The sequence below is a fragment of the Lethenteron reissneri genome, chromosome 57 (assembly GCF_015708825.2).
Source record: "Lethenteron reissneri isolate LAM-NWPU_2019-01 chromosome 57, ASM1570882v1, whole genome shotgun sequence".
Lineage (NCBI taxonomy): Eukaryota > Metazoa > Chordata > Hyperoartia > Petromyzontiformes > Petromyzontidae > Lethenteron > Lethenteron reissneri.
This window is the reverse complement of record NC_083835.1, coordinates 9864138-9880074: the sequence shown is the minus strand read 5'-3', so window position 1 is coordinate 9880074 and position 15937 is coordinate 9864138. Positions and strand designations below refer to the sequence as shown.

General features: G+C 50.7%; 1 protein-coding gene across 2 annotated transcripts in view; it reads right to left on the bottom strand.

Moving 5' to 3' along the window:
• Positions 1–8007, bottom strand: part of LOC133357142 (histone deacetylase complex subunit SAP130-like) — a 63026-nt gene extending 55019 nt beyond the window's left edge. Inside the window, exon 1 of one of the 2 annotated variants that reach the window (XM_061574940.1) lies at positions 7985–8007. The gene's annotated coding sequence lies outside the window, so the exon portion shown is untranslated. Of the gene's footprint in view, positions 1–7655; positions 7752–7984 lie in introns of those variants that run through there. The other variant, XM_061574939.1, reaches the window with a different exon arrangement.
• Positions 8008–15937: the final 7930 nt, after the last annotated feature.

Genomic DNA, 15937 nt, shown 5'->3' with positions numbered 1-15937 from the left:
ACTGCAATGTACACACTATAGACACTACAATGTACACACTATAGACACTGCAATGTACACACTATAGACACTGCAATGTACACACTATAGACACTGCAATGTACACACTATAGACACTGCAATGTACACACTATAGACACTACAATGTACACACTATAGACACTGCAATGTACACACTATAGACGCTACAATGTGTACACTATAGACACTACAATGTACACACTATAGACACTGCAATGTACACACTATAGACACTATAATGTGTACACTATAGACACTGCAATGTGTACACTATAGACACTACAATGTACACACTATAGACACTACAATGTACACACAATAGACACTACAATGTACACACTATAGACATTGCAATGTGTACACTATAGACACTGCAATGTGTACACTATAGACACTACAATGTAAACACTATAGACACTACAATGTACACACTATAGACACTACAATGTACACACTATAGACATTGCAATGTGTACACTATAGACACTGCAATGTACACACTATAGACACTACAATGTGTACACTATAGACACTGCAATGTGTACACTATAGACACTACAATGTACACACTATATACACTACAATGTACACACTATAGACACTGCAATGTGTACACTATAGACACTACAATGTACACACTATATATACTACAATGTACACACTATAGACACTACAATGTACACACTATAGACACTACAATGTACACACTATAGACATTGTAATGTGTACACACTATAGACATTGCAATGTGTACACACTATAGACACTGCAATGTACACATTATATACACTACAATGTACACACTATAGACACTACAATGTACACACTATAGACATTGCAATGTGTACACACTATAGACACTGCAATGTGTACACACTATAGACACTGCAATGTACACATTATAGACACTACAATGTGTACACTATAGACACTGCAATGTGTACACTATAGACACTGCAATGTATACACTATAGACACTGCAATGTGTACACTATATACACTACAATTGTACACACTATAGACACTGCAATGTATACACTATAGACACTACAATGTGTACACTATAGACACTGCAATGTATACACTATAGACACTACAATGTACACATTATAGACACTACAATGTGTACACTATAGACACTGCAATGTGTACACTATAGACACTGCAATGTACACATTATAGACACTACAATGTGTACACTATATACACTACAATGTACACACTATAGACACTGCAATGTATACACTATAGACACTACAATGTGTACACTATAGACACTACAATGTATACACTATAGACACTACAATGTGTACACTATAGACACTACAATGTGTACACTATAGACACTGCAATGTACACACTATAGACACTGCAATGTACACACTATAGACACTACAATGTGTACACTATAGACACTGCAATGTGTACACTATAGACACTACAATGTACACACTATAGACACTGCAATGTACACACTATAGACACTGCAATGTACACACTATAGACACTACAATGTGTACACTATAGACACTGCAATGTACACACTATAGACACTACAATGTACACACTATAGAAACTACAATGTACACACTATAGACACTACAATGTACACACTATAGACACTACAATGTACACACTATAGAAACTACAATGTGTACACTATAGACACTACAATGTACACACTATAGACGTTGCAATGTACACACTATAGACACTACAATGTGTACACTATAGACACTGCAATGTACACAGTATAGACATTGCAATGTGTACACACTATAGACACTGCAATGTATACACCATAGACACTACAATGTACACATTATAGACAGTGCAATGTACACACAATAGACACTGCAGTGTACACACTATAGACACTACAGTGTACACACTATAAACACTACAATGTACACACTATAGACACTGCAATGTACACACTATAGACACTACAATGTGTACACTATAGACACTACAATGTACACACTATAGACATTGCAATGTGTACACACTATAGACACTGCAATGTATACACTATAGAAACTACAAATGTACACATTATAGACACTGCAATGTACACACTATAGACACTGCAGTGTACACACTATAGACACTACAGTGTACACACTATAGACACTACAATGTACACACTATAGACACTGCAATGTACACACTATAGACACTACAATGTACACACTATAGACATTGAAATGTGTACACACTATAGACATTGCAATGTGTACACACTATAGACACTGCAATGTATACACTATAGACACTACAATGTACACATTATAGACACTGCAATGTACACACTATAGACACTGCAGTGTACACACTATAGACACTACAGTGTACACACTATAGACACTACAATGTACACACTATAGACACTGCAATGTACACACTATAGACACTACAATGTACACACTATAGACATTGCAATGTACACACTATAGACACTGCAATATATACACTATAGACACTGCAATGTACACACTATAGACACTACAATGTATACACTATAGACACTGCAATGTACACACTATAGACACTGCAATGTACACACTATAGACACTACAATGTGTACACTATAGACACTGCAATGTGTACACTATAGACACTACAATGTACCCACTATATACACTACAATGTACACACTATAGACACTACAATGTACACACTATAGACACTACAATGTACACACTATAGACACTACAATGTACACACTATAGACACTACAATGTACACACTATAGAAACTACAATGTGTACACTATAGACACTACAATGTACACACTATAGACACTGCAATGTACACACTATATACACTACAATGTGTACACTATAGACACTGCAATGTACACAGTATAGACATTGCAATGTGTACACACTATAGACACTGCAATGTATACACCATAGACACTACAATGTACACATTATAAACACTGCAATGTACACACAATAGACACTGCAGTGTACACACTATAGACACTACAGTGTACACACTATAAACACTACAATGTACACACTATAGACACTGCAATGTACACACTATAGACACTACAATGTACACACTATATACACTACAATGTGTACACTATAGACACTACAATGTACACACTATAGACACTACAATGTGTACACTATAGACACTACAATGTGTACACACTATAGACACTACAATGTACACACTATAGACACTACAATGTGTACACTATAGACACTGCAATGTACACACTATAGACACTACAATGTGTACACTATAGACACTGCAGTGTACACACTATAGACACTACAATGTACACACTATAGACACTACAATGTGTACACTATAGACACTGCAATGTACACACTATAGACACTACAATGTGTACACTATAGACACTACAATGTACACACTCTAGACATTGCAATGTACACACTATAGACACTGCAATATATACACTATAGACACTGCAATGTACACACTATAGACACTGCAATGTACACACTATAGACACTACAATGTACACACTATAGACGCTGCAATGTACAGACTATAGACACTGCAATGTACACACTATAGACACTGCAATGTACACACTATAGACACGACAATGTACACACTATAGACACTACAATGTACACACTATAGACATTGCAATGTGTACACTATAGACACTGCAATGTACACACTATAGACACTACAATGTACAGACTATAGACACTACAATGTACACACTATAGACACTGCAATGTGTACACTATAGACACTAATACACACAGTACACTACTGTACATTGACAACATATACACAATGCATACACTGTACACACTATGAACACTAACTACACTAACTAATATACACAACACATTAAACACACTGTACACATAACACACCCCTGTACATGACCCATACACACTGCACAAGACACACGACCACACAATATACACGGAGCACTGCACGCACACGACTCTGAGCGATGCCACTGGACGTGGGTAACCCGAATGGTGAAGTATGGTCAAAGACACCCAGAGCCCCGAGCCCCCCCATCGGCGTTGGCTGGAGGGGGGGGCGAAGCAGCAGGGAGGGGGTCGCATTCATCCAGCAGTGGGATAGGCCGTGGTAGATAGCAACACAACACACAGATACACACACACAGATACACACACACACACAGAGACACACACACACAGAGACACACACACACAGAGACACACACACAGATACACACACACACAGAGACACACACCACACAGAGACACAAACACACAGAGACACACACACACAGAGACACAAACACACACACAGAGACAACACACAGATACACACACACAGAGACACAAACCAGATACACACAGATACACAAACACACACACAGAGACGCAAACACAGATACACAAACACACACACAGAGACACACACACACACAGATACACACACACAGATACACACACAGATACACACACACAGATACACACACACAGATACACACACAGATACACACACACACACAGATACACACACACACACAGATACACACACACACAGATACACACACAGATACACAGATACACACACAGATACACACACACACACACAGATACACACACACACAGATACACACACACAGAGACACACACACACAGATACACACACACACAGAGACACAAACACAGATACACACAGATACACAAACACACACACAGAGACACAAACACAGATACACAAACAACACAGAGACACAAACAACACAACAACAACCCCCATTCGCCACTAAGTGGCGGTGACGTCACCACGACGCTTGTGCCAGGCCAAGTGCACACACACATAGCTCACCCCACCACACTCAACACGAAGCTCTCACTCACCACACTCCACCACCCTCGCATCTCCCCTCACCACACTCCACCACCCTCGCATCTCCCCTCACCACACTCCACCACCCTCGCATCTCCCCTCACCACACTCCACCACCCTCGCATCTCCCCTCACCACACTCCACCACCCTCGCATCTCCCCTCGCCACACTCCACCACACCCTCGCATCTCCCCTCGCCACACTCCACCACCCTCGCATCTCCCCTCACCACACTCCACCACCCTCGCATCTCCCCTCACCACACTCCACCACCCTCGCACCTCCCCTCACCACACTCCACCACCCTCGCATCTCCCCTCACCACCCTCCACCACCCTCGCATCTCCCCTCACCACACTCCACCACCCTCGCATCTCCCCTCACCACACTCCACCACCCCTCGCATCTCCCCTCACCACACTCACCACCTCGCATCTCCCCACCACACTCCATCTAGCATCCCTCACCACACTCCACCACCCTCGCATCTCCCCTCACCACACTCCACCACCCTCGCATCTCCCCTCACCACACTCCACCACCCTCGCATCTCCCTCACCACACTCCACCACCCTCGCATCTCCCCTCACCACACTCCACCACCCTCGCATCTCCCCTCACCACACTCCACCACCCTCGCATCTCCCCTCACCACACTCCACCACCCTCGCATCTCCCCTCACCACACTCCACCACCCTCGCTCTCCCCTCACCACACTCCACCACCCTCGCAATCTCCCCTCACCACACTCCACCACCCTCGCATCTCCCCTCACCACACTCCACCACCCTCGCATCTCCCCTCACCACACACTCCACCACCCTCGCATCTTCCCCTCACCACACTCCAACCACCCTCGCATCTCCCCTCACCACACTCCACCACCCTCGCATCTCCCCTCACCACACTCCAACCACCCTCGCATCTCCCCTCACCACACTCCACCACCCTCGCATCTCCTCACCACACTCCACCACCCGCATCCCCTCACCCACTCACCACCCTCGCATCTCCCCTCACCACACTCCACCACCCTCGCATCTCCCCTCACCACACTCCACCACCCTCGCATCTCCCCTCACCAACACTTTCACCACTCACCACGCGCACCTCTCCCATCAACACATCACATTACCACACATCACATCAACACATCACATTACCACACATCACATCAACACATCACATTACCACACATCACATCAACACATCACATTACCACACATCACATCAACACATCACATCAACACATCACATTACCACACATCACATCAACACATCACATTACCACATCACATCAACACATCACATTACCACACATCACATCACATCAACACATCACATCAACACATCACATTACCACATCACATCAACACATCACATTACCACACATCACATCAACACATCACATTACCACACATCACATCAACACATCACATCAACACATCACATTACCACACATCACATCAACACCACATTACCACACTCACATCAACACATCACATACCACACATCACATCACACATCACATCAACACATCACATTACCACACATCACATCAACACATCACATTACCACACATCACATCAACACATCACATTACCACACATCACATCAACACATCACATTACCACACATCACTTACACACATCATATCAACACATCACATTACCACACATCACATCAAACATCACATCAACACATCACATCAACACATCACATTACCACACATCACATCACATCAACACATCACATCAACACATCACATTACCACACATCACATCAACACATCACATTACCACACATCACATCAACACATCACATTACCACACATCACATCAACACATCACATCAACACATCACATCAACACATCACATTACCACACATCACATCAACACATCACATTACCACACATCACATCAACACATCACATTACCACACATCACATCAACACATCACATTACCACACATCACATTACCCACATCATATCAACACATCACATTACCACACATCACATCAAACATCACATCAACACATCACATCAACCATCACATTACCACACATCACATCACATCAACACATCACATCAACACATCACATTACCACACATCACATCAACACATCACATTACCACACATCACATCAACACATCACATTACCACACATCACATCAACAATCACATCAACACATCACATCAACACATCACATTACCACCACACATCAACACATCACATTACCACACATCACATCAACACATCACATTACCACACATCACATCAACACATCACATCAACACATCACATTACCACACATCACATCAACACATCACATTACCACATCACATCAACACATCACATTACCACACATCACATCACATCAACACATCACATCAAACATCACATTACCACACATCACATCAACACATCACATTACCACACATCACATCAACACATCACATTACCACACATCACATCACATCAACACATCACATCAACACATCACATTACCACACATCACATCAACACATCACATTACCACACATCACATCAACACATCACATCACACATCACATACCACACATCACATCAACACATCACATTACCACACATCACATCAACACATCACATTACCACACATCACATCAAACATCACATTACCACACATCACATCACATCAACACATCACATCAACACATACACATTACCACACATCACATCAACACATCACATTACCACACATCACATCAACACATCACATTACCACACATCGCATTCTCCTGCTCGCCCTCACCTCGATCGCCGCTCTCCCCTCCGTCCGCGCTCTGCTCGCTCTCCCCCACGCTCTCCCCTCTCCCCACTCTCCCCCACGCTCTCTCCCCTCTCCCCACTCTCCCCCACGCTCTCTCCACTCTCCCACGCTCTCTCCCCACTCTCCCCACGCTCTCTCCACTCCCCACTCTCCCCACGCTCTCTCTCCCCAGCTCTCCTCCACTCTCCCCACTCTCCACTCTCTCTCTCCCCACGCTGTCTCCACTCTCCCCACGCTCTCTCTCCCCTCCTCACTCTCCTCCACGCTCTCCCCTCTCTCCACGCTCTCCCCACTCTCCCCCACGCTCTCACCTCGCACACTCGCGACCAAGTCCACCGTCCGTCTTCTCCGCTGTTGCTTGCCCCAGGCCTGGGCCCCGCCCCCATCGCGCTCTCCATTGGCCGAGCCGAGCTCGCGCGCCACCAACACGCGTGCCAATTGGCCGCCATGGGGGGGGGGGGCGTGGTTAGACAAACATTTCGTTGAGCGGCGTCACGCCGCGCGGTGACGTCAGCACGCACCGCACGTTTTCGTGGCGTGACGTCACGACGTTTGGGTCGCTCGTGAGGTACCCGTGACGTCACTTCCCCATCGGAGTAAACAGTCGTGACGTCACGCGGGTGGGGGCTCGTCGTGACGTCACGCCGGTGGGGGCTCGTCGTGACGTCACATGTGTTTGCTGTCACCGTCCCGTCAGCCGCCGCCTCCATCTCGGAGCGACGTCTCTTCAGCACGAGCCACGTTCAGTGTCTCGACAGGACCCTTTCTGAAGAGATGGCGCGACTCTAAGGCAACGTGCACATTCCTTTGTCAAGGCGCCCTTCCCCCCTCCAACCCAGCAGCTTAAATAGGACGCTGCCAAGCTTGGTGGTGCCCATTCAGACGCTGTCTTTCCGACAGACCTGTTCTTCACCTGAGGACGGCTGCTTGCGTTGTGGCCGAAACGTCGTGAGAATTATTTTCCCTTCTACGTGACTTTACCGAAAGAACCAAGAAGAAGACCCATGGTGCAGTCCATAAATGACGTCACGCGATTTTGGACGATTTCTGATCCCCTCCCCCCTTCGTCACACGACGTCACAAAAAGCCAGACCCCCCCCCCTCAAATGTGACGTCACAAAGCTCTGACCCCCCCCCTCAAATGTGACGTCACAAAAAGCCAGACCCCCCCCTCAAATGTGACGTCACAAAGCTCTGACCCCCCCCCCTCAAATGTGACGTCACAAAAAGCCAGACCCCCCCCTCAAATGTGACGTCACAAAGCTCTGACCCCCCCCCCCCTCAAATGTGACGTTCAAAGGCTCTGACCCCCCCCCCCCCCCCCAAATAAACCATGCTTCAAATCGCTTTAAACTATTGTCATTGTAGTGCGTACTTAATGTGGCGCTGCACTCTGATGATGTAGGAGACAACATTGAAAAGTCTATTTAATTAAGTAGAACGTGGTGTTTATATTTATTCAAAGTTGCGCATTTTGATGTGACGTCACATTTCTCAACCCCCCCCCCCTCGTCACACATCGTCACAAATGTCTGACCCCCCCCCCCCCCCCAGGTGCGTGACGTCATTTATGGGCGTCCCCCAGGGCTCAGGGAGAGAGGAGGAGTCCCTGTGCCTACCAACTTGTGTTCGTGCTGCTCTGATGGAGATTGAGGCGCTCCAGAGTCTGAGACCCAGAACCCAGCGGCTGCTTGTTGGGATCATGCCTCGTGGCTTATGGGACGTGTACAAGGTGCTTTTTTATTAGGGGCCGTCCATAAATGACGTCATGCACTTAGTGGGGGGGGGGGTCAGGCATTTGTGACGATGTGACGAGACGATATGACGAGGGAGGGGGTTGAGAAATGTGACGTCACATCAAAATGCGAAACTTTAAATAAATCTATAATTGTTATAGCAACACTTCTTCAACAACAGTGCAGCGCCACATTAAATACGCACTAATTTATAGTGCGTATTTGAGGGGGGGTCTGACTTATTGTGACGCCGTGTGACGAGGGGGGGGGGTCAGAAATCGTCCAAAATCGCGTGACGTCATTTATGGACGGCCCCTTAGGGGTTTGCGTGTCTCTCCCATCGTGGTGGTCGTGGAGATTTTTCTCTGGGTCCTCCGGCTTTGCCTCCACGTTTAGAATAACGCGTTGAGATGACTGTGCTGCTGCTGCTGCTGCACATTTCCACACGAGCCACTTCGTTGAGCTGTCGTGGCCACGTCGAGTCTAGAGAACAACTCGAGACCTCAGTGGGCTCTCCATTGACCTTCCCTCTCGGGGGGGGGGGGGCCTCACAGGCAGCGACCCGTGGCCCGGCCTTCACCGGGGAGGGGGGGGGGCCTCACAGGCGGCGGTGCCCGAGACGCCGACTGCAGCCACGCCGGAACTTCACCGATTGAGATGTTCTCAATTATGTTGCTGCTTTAAAATGTTCAAGCGATGGGCCACTTTGTGATAGGCCAGGTCGCTTCTGACAAATAAGAAGCTAATAGCTCCAGTGGGCTTTGCATGGTATGATGGGGATGGTTGAGTTGTATTTGAATGTGTTTGGATGTTTACCGTGCACTTTGCACCACTATGAGGCTTTTGTACCGTTTGTTGTAAAGTTCAGATTCCTCCTGCGACAGTGAACAACACCCCCCCCCCCCCCCCCCCCCGTTTGAACTTGTGCGATATCCCTGCTGTACTCGCTCTCCGCGATGTTTTGTCTTCTGCTGCTGCTGCTCCTGTTGCTGCTCCTGTTGCTGCTGCTGCTCCTGTTGCTGCTCCTGTTGCTACTGCTGCTCCTGTTGCTGCTGCTGCTGCTGTTGCTGCTGTTGCTGCTGCTCCTGTTGCTGCTGCTGTTGCTGCTCCTGTTGCTGCTCCTGTTGCTGCTTGATGCTCCTGTTGCTGCTGCTGTTGCTGCTGCTGTTGTTGCTGCCGCTCCTGTTGCTGCTGCTGTTGCTGCTGTTGCTGCTGCTCCTGTTGCTGCTGCTGTTGCTGCTGCTGTTGCTGCTGCTGCTGCTGTTGCTGCTGTTGCTGCTGTTGCTGCTGCTGCTCCTGTTGCTGCTGCTGTTGCTGCTGCTGTGTTCGCTGCACCGTGGATCTCCGGTGGAAAATCGACCTGGCGGCCGGCTAAACGGCACCATCGTCCGTGTAACAAATAAACTTGGTACCGACGCCGCTACCACCGTGGCGAGATGTTAACTACCTCGCCTGGTACACAAGAGGTTGCGAGTTCGATCCCAACCCTGATGTCTTCTGTATTTTTGGAGTTTGCATGTTCACCTTGTGGTCACGTGGATTTTCCTCTCAAGTCCTCCAGTTTGTCCCTCCACATTTATAATCAAACGTGCGTTCAGAGTATTTGGCCGCTGTCAAATTCCACACAAGCCACTCGTTATCATTGGTAAAATAAAATAGTTTATAGTTCAGCCTCGCCCGCCCGCGGCAAAACACATCGAGCCAGCCTGAGAATTGCTCACGATTTATTCAGACCGTGAGTTCACAGACAGCACACGGACAGCACACGGACAGCGCACGGACAGCGCACGGACAGCGCACGGACAGCGCACGGACAGCGCACGGACAGCGCACGGACAGCGCCACGTGTGCCGACCGGTATGACGGATGATGGGGGGGGGGGGGATGAGATGGGTAACGCGAGTCGCGGGCAAGGGATATGAGAATGAGACGGCAACGACAGCAAAACCATTTTTACATCGAATCGCGGCACGGAATCCGGGGGGGGGGGCGTGGGGGACGTTTGAATGGAGGGGGGGGCGGGTGGGGGAGGAGGGGGGGCGGGGGGTGGGGGAGGAGGGGGTCGTGCCTAACCTCGTGGTGTAGGTGTGTATACGTGGGTAGGTTCGGTGAGCATGGTATGGACTTGCCGTGTGTACACGTGTACATATGGTGCGTGTGGACGTGGTGTGTGCACGTGGTGTGTGCACGTGGTGTGTATGTGTGGTTTGTACGCGGTGTGTGCACGTGGTGTGTATGTGTGGTTTGTACGTGGTGTGTGCACGTGGTGTGTATGTGTGGTTTGTACGCGGTGTGTGCGTGGCGCGAGCGCAAAGCAGGAGAGGTTCAGGCCGTCACGAGCGGCTGTGACCGGTTTGTGTGACGGCCGTCAAAGGTCTCTGCCTCGCGCCCTCACCGCTGTGCACACGCGCGTGTGTGTGTGTGCGCTTGCGTACAAGTGCGTGCGTGTGTGTGTGTGAGAGTGCGAGTGAACGCGTGTGTGTCTAGGGAATGTGGGGGGCAGAGCCCCCGGCGGTCGCCATGTGGATGTGGTTGTCGAGCGCTTGCATGAGCTCGGGGAGCGACGGAGGACGCCCGGACTGGCAGCTTGGACCACACGGGGACGTCTACAAAGACAAAGACCCCCCCCCCATTAATAGCCTGAACAGACTGTTGGGGCAAGTGCTGTTAGCGAGTAGCACTTATGAAGGCCAGTAACGCACAAGAGGGGGTGGGTGGCCAACCTTTGTCTCCCTCGTGGCGATGTTTACATGCCACACCAAGTGTTAGCCAAGAGCAGGAATCAAACTCGGGTCACCGTGTTCGTAGCGCAGCACACTAACCGCTGCACTACACACAAACGTACATGCACGCACACACGTGTACGCACACACGTGTACGCACACACATGCACGCACACACGTGTACGCACACGTGTATCCACCCACGTGTACGTACAGACACCACACAGGCATTGGACGTGCGGGGGTTGGCGCGTGTGCCGTCTCACCGCTGTAGAACACCTCGAAAGGCGCCGGTGGACATGAGCTGTGACTCCACCAGGTTACTGAGGAAAGAAGATCATGAGGGCACGCGTACACCTGTACACACACACAGCACACACACACAGCACACACTCAACCCCACGCCCTCACCCTCGACCCTCGCCCCCACCCCTCGCCCCCCACCCACGCCCCCACCCCACGCCCCCACCCCACGCCCCCACCCCACGCCCCCACCCCACGCCCCACCCCACGCCCCCACCCCACGCCCCCACCCCACGCCCCCACCCCACGCCCCCACCCCACGCCCCCACCCCACGCCCCCACCCCACGCCCTCACCGCACACCTCACCGCACGTCCGTTACAAGCACTCCCACATCCCAACGTTCTCCTCCGGTGACTCGGCGAGCACCATTGTGGCGCAGCACGAGGGGGCGGTGTGGCCGGCACCAAGCCCAGCCGGGCCGCCTTCGTCTCCCCGGTGCAGGTGTTTACGCACCGCGTCATACCCGCACCGCACTGCACCGCACTACTGGATGCTAGTCCAAGTGATGGGACGGTCACAGCGGGGTCGGTGCGAGTGTAAAGGAGGGGGATCGGTGCGGGTGTAGTGAGTGTGGTGAGTGTGGTGAGAGTGATCGGTGCGGGTGTGGTGAGTGTGCAGAGTGTGGTGAGGGGGGAATCGATGCGGGTGTGGTGAGTGTGATGAGTGTGGTGAGGGGGATCGGGTGCGGGTGTGGTGAGTGTGGTGAGGGGGATCGTGCGGGTGTGGTGAGTGTGGTGTGTGTGGTGAGGGGGATCGGTGCGGGTGTGGTCAGTGTGCAGAGTGTGGTGAGGGGATCGGTGCGGGTGTGGTGAGTGTGGGGAGGGGGATCGGTGCGGGTGTGGTGAGTGTGGTGAGTGTGGCGAGGGGGATCGGTGGCGGTGTGGTGAGTGTGCAGAGTGTGGTGAGGGGGGATCGGTGCAAGATGTGTGAGTGTGGTGTGTGTGGTGAGGGGGATCGTGCGGGTGTGGTGAGTGTGCAGAGTGTGGTGAGGGGGATCGGTGCAGGTGTGGTGAGTGTGGTGTGTGTGGTGAGGGGGGATCGGTGCGGGTGTGGTGAGTGTGCAGAGTGTGGTGAGGGGGATCGGTGCAGGTGTGGTGAGTGTGCAGTGTGTGGTGAGGGTGATCGGTGCGGGTGTGGTGAGTGTGCAGAGTGTGGTGAGTGCGGCGAGGTGGGCGGGCCGCACCTTGTTGCCGCGGGCCCAGTGCCACACGCCGGGTGTGGCGACGCCGAGGAAGGGGAAGGGGTCGGTTCCGCTCAGCACCGCGCCGATCGCCAGCAGCTTCACCACGGAGAGCAGCGACGCAGAGTGCCTAGGACACGCACACAGACACACACAGACACACACACAGACACGCACACACACGCACACAGACACGCACACAGACAAGCACAAACACAAAGACACACACGCACACAGACACACAGACACATACACACACGCACACAGACACACACAGACACGCACGCAAACACGCACACAGACACACACACAGACACAGACACACACACACGACAAAGATCCCCCGTATAGCCTTAACAGACTGTAGGGGCAAGTGCTGTTAGCGAGCACCTATGAAGGGCGGAACGGTACACGAGGGGGTGGGTGGCCAGCACCACGCCCGACCACCTTTGTCTCCCTAGTGGCAATGTTTACACACCGCACCAGGTACTCATTTGAGGCTGAGTCGACCTAGGGGAGGCCCGGGATATTTGTGTTTCTGTGTGGGACCTGACCTCACCTGTGTGTGTGTATGTCACTGTGTGTGTGTGTGTGTGTCACTGTGTGTGTGTGTGTCACTGTGTGTGTGTCACTGTGTGTGTGTCACTGTGTGTGTGTGTGTCACTGTGTGTGTGTGTGTCACCTGTGTGTGTGTGTCACTGTGTGTGTGTGTCCGGCAAAACAACCTCCTACCTCCTCGCGGTGCCGGACGGGCAACACTGTCGTGGGCAGTGCTGTGGGGAGGGCCAATGCCCATTGGCCTCTCCCCTCATGGCGTCTGTGACCACCACAGTGGCTAAACGGGGCTCTGGACAGGTGCGAGGGGCTGGGTACCCCTCACACCTGTCAATGTTAACCACCACTAAACTACGAATTAAACATAAACCTGTAACTAATTAAGCCTTGTGTCCGAAGGCTCCTGGGAGGTCAGGCTTTTATGACGTCTCCTGGCCAAACCCCATTTGGCGGATGGCCACAGTGGGAATGTTCGAACTGCTCACTGCGGAGGAGATGCTGCCACTCCTCTGTCTGGAGCTGCCCGGTACCCCAGGCCTGGATCTCTGTGGGCATTCAGTAGGTCCGGTGGACCGGGTCTGGCTCTGCCACCATGAGGGGTGGACAGTCCTCTACGCGGGGCAGGAGACTGCCAAACAACAGGGTGTGGCTCTTCTTCTGAACAAAAGAATGAAGGGGGCGTGGGAGCGTGGCGGTGAGGTGTGGGAAGCTGTAAGCCCCAGGATACTTTGGGCTCGCCTTCCATCAACCAGAGGCGAGGAGTGGTGGTCATGGTTACTTATGCCCCCACCGAAGACGAACATCCGTGGAGGGATGCAGGCAAAGCCGATGAGTCAGACGCTTTCTATGACCTCCTGTCACAGGTGCTAGCTAAAGTGGCCACTCGGGACAGAGTCATCTTGTTGGGTGACTTCAATGCCCGAGTTGGTCATGATGCTGGCAGCTGGTCTCGAGTGATTGGAAGGCATGGGCCAGATCAGCTCAATAATAACGGTAGGAGGCTGCTAGATTTTGTGCAGCCCATGGGCTTGTAATTACCAACACGCTCTTCCGGCATCGGCGCATCCACACAACATCATGGATACATGCCGGGTCCAAGCAAGAACATCTGCTGGACTACATAGTGACGGACCAGCGGATGCGAGCCCATGTCCTTGACACCAGGACCTACCGTGGAGCTAGGGGTCGGCACGGTTTGAACCGACTCAAACTGGTTTCAAATTGAGCAAACCAAACCAAACCAGCGACGACTGAACCAAACCAAACCAAAACCAAACCAAACTAAGCTAAACCAAACCTCTTGAGTTGGCTTGAACCGAAAAGATGCGCGGCAAACAATATTCGCATTCAATACAAATATCAAGTGTATTAATCGCTAATTTCTACGCAGGCTTTCTTCATATTGAGATTCACTAGCAAGTACTGGACGACGATGTCGTCCACAGCCATCTCCTCAAGCTTGGCACGCCCAATGTCCTTGAACGCAGTGTGGTAGTTCAATGGCAGTGAAACCCCAACACTAGGCAACATCCGCGCCCACGAGCGCACACACATCTCGGCCTTGAACGTGCACTTGTGCAGGTTTGGTCGGTCGAGAAAGGAGCGCTTGGCGGCCGAGTTTGCTCTCTCGGAGGGCACGGACGACGCCGGGATAGGCAAATAGTCGAGGGCCACGCGTCGTAGGCGCGGGTACTTGCCGCCGTACAGCTTCCACCACTCGACGACGTCCATGCTCAGGTCCTGAGTCGGCTCAAGCAGGAAGCGG